The sequence below is a fragment of the Strix aluco genome, chromosome 2, assembly GCF_031877795.1.
Source record: "Strix aluco isolate bStrAlu1 chromosome 2, bStrAlu1.hap1, whole genome shotgun sequence".
Classification (NCBI taxonomy): Eukaryota; Metazoa; Chordata; class Aves; order Strigiformes; family Strigidae; genus Strix; species Strix aluco.
The window spans coordinates 26,549,278-26,555,277 of NC_133932.1; positions in this window are offsets into that span (position 1 = coordinate 26,549,278).

Below are 6,000 nucleotides of genomic sequence, written 5' to 3' on the forward strand. Positions count from 1 at the left end.
ACAAGGCGGGGCTGCTGCGGCCGCGGCGCCCGAGAACAGCGCCGGGTGCGGTGGTGAAATGGCCTTGGCCGTGGACGAGGAAACCCCCTGCTCAGGGGCCTGGTGTGCACTCCCGGGGCCTGTCCTGCAGCAGGGCGAGACCGTCCAGGACCTGCGAAGGGGTTTTGGTCCAGCACATCAAGCTGAAGCAGAGTACCTGTGTTTCATCTACTCTCTCATGCTCTCTTCGGAGAGAGCACCAGGGTCTCCTCCACTGAGATTGCACTTTCCCTTTTAAAAACACTTCATCTCCTTTCCCTGAAGTGCTCTGCTGCATTTTTGCAACTTAACGGTGTTCTTTGAATGTAATGGTTCAACAGTGAGGCAGCCATGGCAGCTTCTACCTTTTCATATCCGTGGTGAGGGCAGATTTCCCTCTTGCCCGTCTGACATTTGGCCAAGTAAGGAGAACGCAGATGAAACCTGCCCCTCACATGGGTTCTGGAGGAGCAGAAGTAGTAATCCAGGAAATACAACATGAAGTACCGTGTGGGTTTGCTTGTCAGCTGACCCTGTGCTAAACTCAACTCTCAGTAACAGATTTTCAGGTTCTTGCAGATCAGGTTTCCATTTCAGGCAGAAATTAAATGTGAGAATGTGGTGTTTCATTAATGCAGTTTAAGCTAGATGTTTTTTAAATGAATAGTTTGTAAGAAGTAGCATAGTAGAAGAAAAGCTAGGCAAAGTTCTATTGCAGTTACCATCTCTAATGCCTCTGTTTCTCCTAAGTAATGGAAAGACACATAGCCCAAAAGTAATTCCTGGGAGCTTAATTTTTCTAAGCTTCTTCTTTATGCAAAAAGCAGTACCACTTTAACTTAATAGTAAAAAATGTATGCATCCTCCATTTATTGTTAGCATACCGATATGATTCATTCTCTGCACGAGAAGGTGGAAACTCCTTGATAAGGGAAGAGAAGGTTAAGCCGTTCAGCCTTCTTAATGGCTCGTGATCTGACTGTTTTCTAATTGCATATCTAACTAATTTATTTTCCATACATCAGAGTTCAATAATGCAATCATGTTTCTTGAAGTGGCACCATTGTAATTGTGGTCTTTCTTAAATTATTTAAGTGAGGGAAAACTTGTAATCATTGTTTACAGTATTTCTTCACTCTGTAACTCAAGCGCGGACACTTTGTGTTTTATGCAACTGCCAGTGGATAGTGAGCAGAAAAAAAAAAAAAAAAGATTTAGTGAAAAAAAGGGCGTATGATTAAACTGGGTTTTGCTCATAATTTTGATATTTGATAGCAACCAGATGCTTTAATACATAGGGAGCATCTGAAATGGCACACTGCAGAACACAGTTATGTAGGGATGTTTTTTAGAAATACCAATGCAAAACCTCATTTCAGAGATTTCATCCTTTTCTAAAGCATAGGCCAGCCTCTGCTTTTCATCCTGGAGGTTAAAACTCTGAAAGACATTGTGATCACTTGATAACATAGCTGCTGAAGGACAGAATTCAAATGCCCTTTCCTATATAGCTTCCATTTTATTTCTTCAAAACAAAGGTGCTTAATGAATTCAGTGTATCAGTCAAGGCCTCCCCACCTGACTCTCACTCCCCAGAGGCCTGGCTGTTCCCTGCAGAATTACACAGCACAGGCCACCTGCCTGGGAGTCAAATCAAGGAGAGCATCTCAGCAGGCTTTCTGCCCTGCAGCAAAAGTGTATCATGCCAGAAACTCCTTCAGAAGCCACCTTCCTCCTTGTAGCTTTTTTTGGCTTTTGTGTAGTTTGAAGGCTGGATCCACCCTACGTACTCTATAGTCCCTTGAAGGCAACATTTGATCTTCAGCACCCATGCTCATATGAAGTCCAGAAGTGCCTATTTTTTTTCCCTACATCTTCTCCATGACCTATCAGGACCTGCTCATGAATACTCCTGGGCTCTGCACAGAGATGCCTGACTTCTCTTGCATCTGCAAAATTGGCAGAACTAATGCTAGTGAGCTTGCCCTTGGTTTTCTGGACATTACCAGAGTGTCTTCTGGATCAGCTTCTTTTACGTACCCTTGCAGAGCTCTCATCCAGGAGAGTGAGACCTGTTTCCATTTTTTTCCCTTATCTGAGGCGGTGCTACACCTAGGAGTAGGTTGTTCAGGAACAGAAGGGAACATTCAGTGTTTCTGGAGAAAATTGCTTGCTTTTGCACAGAATAATTAAATATTCATTGGTCAGTAGGGGGAGAGACTTGTTTGGCTGGGAGGGAAAAGCCTCCCATGGGTAGCCCCTGCCTCATAGACTGCCTCGTGAAGAATATGTAGATGTGGTTAGGGCAGACACTGGAAGGCAGGTTGTGTTTTTCTGAAATGATGTGCTTTAGCCACTTCCCTGTAGTGGCAGGCAAGGTGCATACTGCTGTGTTGAACATCATCACCTGCGGGTGGGCAGTGCAAGTTCAGACCCATAGAACTGCTTTTAAAAACCCCGTCACTGTGATAAAGCTTCACTGGATGTAGCTGAATGAGGGTAGGCGAGGTGCTGTGGTGACATGGGCTACTAGGACTGAACAGCTTCTGGTATCTTTGTGGGTTTGGATACCCGGCCTGTGCTGGCTGTGCAACATCGACCAGCCCTGGGCAACGACCCACTGGGCCCTCAACGCTCGCCTGCCACTGACTTGAGTGGAAGGTGGGCATGCAGCTAACTCCCTCCGAGGGTTGGGGACAAGTGCTTGTTTATCCTTATTCACTCTGGTAGTGAGCTGTTTATAACATTTCAAAAGGTTTTCAGGGATTAATTTCCTTCAAGGGGCTGTTGTTTTCCCTCGGTGCTTTGATAGGTGGAGGTAAACATGGTTTTGTCTGCAAGTAGCTTGAGGGAGAGAGTTGTTCTTACAATGTAAGAGCAGAGGCTGGTTTTAAAACGGTCTCCCATCAGAAGTGAACTGGTGTCTGCAGGAAAAATCCTGCTACACTGGGGAGTATCGCTCAAACCATAGATCTGTGATGTGCTAAACACAGTTCAAGCGTTCGGTGTGCATGGAATCAAATACAGCTCATTTTCATTTGTAGGATGCTTTGCATCAGCTGTATCCCCTCACTTGGAGAAAAGGGAATTGAATTTGCAAAGCATCCTCTTTTCTGCCATCATACAAAACAGGGCTTCCTCTTTCTAGGGTGGACTGAGTGCTTTCTGTACCATCTCAATCATTTTCAAGGCAGTGTCCAAAACTGAAACACAGGGTGCCAGGATATAGTCAACACACAGTATGACCCCAGCCACACAGTATTGTCACGCTGTGTTTTTCCCACTGTGAAGGAGGAATGGGGAGAGGGGTTTGGATCCACTTCTTAGGTGGAGAGTGTAGTCAACATCTCTGAGAAGGGAGGCAATTTATTTAGATGCCAAAACCTTATGTTCAGTTTTTAACTTAGGTAAAAGCAGGTTCTTAGCCTTAGTGTAATCACATCATCAGAATTACAGAGAACTTCACTGATAGTTCCTTTCCCTTATTAAAACATTGATCTTCTCCTGCTGTATATGGTTGTGAAAAGGAAGGATTTCACCAGTGCCCAGTCTTCCTCTGACAGACAGTTCAATGTCAGGTAGCTGGAAGAGAAGTATAACCTTCGATTTAGATGCAAAAGTTTCCATTTAAATTCCAGCATATAGCTTAAAGATTTCTGGCTCTCGTTGAGTGGCTGACTGGCCGTCGCCAGTCAGGTGTGCACCAAATTCTTCATTAGCCAGAAACCCGTTCCCCAGCCGGAGGCAGTGGGGCAGCTTGGGGGCTGCTTAGAGGATCCTCAGCCCCGGAGAGCTGAATCAGAAGGCGGGAAACGAGTGCAAGAAGCTTCCAGCAGATGTCTCTGCGATGCAGCGTTGCTTCCCCGGGCCGCTTTCCGTGTTTGACAGATACCTGCAGATTCATATAAAGCATATTAACCTTTTGCAATCGTTATCCAAATTCTTGTAAAGGCATAAGTCATGAAAATGGTGCCTCATTTTTCATTACAGTTTGTTTAATTGCCTTAACATAGCCATTTCACTGAACCCTCGTGAAATAATTTTGAGGTTAACAATGAAATTACTATTTCCCCTTTCATGAATACAGTTGCAGTGATAACAGTATAACATAACCCTGTAGATGTCCAGGAAAAACAGGCTGGAAGACGAATAAGATTTTCACAGGTCTCTCTCCCACTTCTCTACCTGAATTTCAGTTGGTCTGCACGCTGATACAGCTTGCTGTGGTGTGAAAAAAAAAAAAAACCAGAGACCTTTTATTGAAGAGACAAACCAGGTTTGGCGCTTACTGGTCTGATAACTGAGAGTTTCTCTTCCTGCTTCACCAAAGTGCCATTTTGGGTAGGTGTTGCAAGGCCAACAGCTGAGCGACAGCTGTGAGACTGGCTGAATTCTACCCAGCCATGGCAGCCAGGGTTAGCGGGGCTGAGTCGTGTCTTGGCTTGGACGCGTGCTGATGTCTGGAGCACATCATCCACCTTCTGCTCAGCTTGGGTGTCCTGTGTGGAAGCAGGGAGAATGCAGAAGCTCTGGGGGTGACAGGAAAACTGGTTGCTTGTACTGCTGTTTGGTGACAACAAGGTTCTGCAAAGTGCAACCTAGAGCACAAGGAAGAGGATATGACTGAGAGTCTCATCATCTGCAGGAATCATGATAGTGATGATGATAATGAACAAGAGTCCCAGCAGTCTCCCAAGAGGCCATTTTCTCATTCACGTTGTTGCTGTGTATATGAAATCCATACAGATGTCAGTCAGGCTTGTCAATTTTATCTATTAGGAATGGCAACAAGAGGATAAACAGAGGAATGCACTCAAATATAGCTGCTTTAACAGTGAGCTCCCCTGGCAAAGGAGAAGAGCTTTTGCAATATGTGTGGATAGAGAAGTCTTGCTTTTCCTTTTGTGGGCTACTGAAGCTAAAGTCTCAGAATATCTATTTTACCATTGTTCTTTTCCTGAAGGTATCACCTAGAGTACATCAGTGGGTTTATACACTGGATAAGAACTTTTAGGCCTTTATGGTGAATCTTGCCACTGACATAGAAGATCTATTTCAATTATCCCTTATAAATAGCGTTATGGTACTCTAGGAGCAACTATGCCATGCCTATTTTCATAGAAGAGCTGGTCCCTTACCCAGATTATTTCTAATCCAAGTATACAGGAGAAATAATAGGTAAGAGAATGTATTATTCCTCTCTACACAGTGTGAAGTAGAGGAACACAGAAATTCAGTGACTCAGCAACTTAAGAACAAACAAGAAGCCTGGAGGCCAAATACAATTTGAAGCAAGATGTCTTAAACACTATTCTAGAGAGCTCATGGCAACATCAGCCTTCTTCCATTCTTATAAGAAAAAGAATCTGTATTAAGGAGGGTCAGCAAAAATCTGATGTAAGAGAAGTGTCCTCATTTATAATTGCTGTTTGAGCAAAGTCATAGTGGCATTTCCTAATGATCTTTATAGCACGTGTCTATCCTGCAGGAACCAGAGTTGTCATTGTTGTATGAATATCCAGTGTACTTCAGTTTAATGGATACATAGTTCAAATATGACTAAGATGTGAGCAAGCTCATCTAGCATTATACAAACTCAGTTTGGTTTTATTTCTGAGTGCGGTATGTGGAGCCAATAGTACTTGGCAGCATATGCCACAATGCCTCTTATATACTCTAGTCCATCTGAAATAGGGAAAGAAATGCTGAGAACACCGAAGAGGAAAACTCGGGCTCATCAGCCTAAGTCAAGGTCCTTAGTGTTGCTTCGTAGCTTCCCAGAACCTCTGGTCAATTGGCATCCACTTCGCATTAGTCTATGCCTGTGCCAAGGCTTGCAACGTACCTGGAGGGCTCTTAAACCTATTCCTGACAATATTGATGGAATCATTTCGACATTAGTTGGATTACTCTTACAAGACAAGCAAAGATGTTAGCCACAGCGTGTCTTCTTTTCTCAGCATCACTCCTCCATGCACTGTC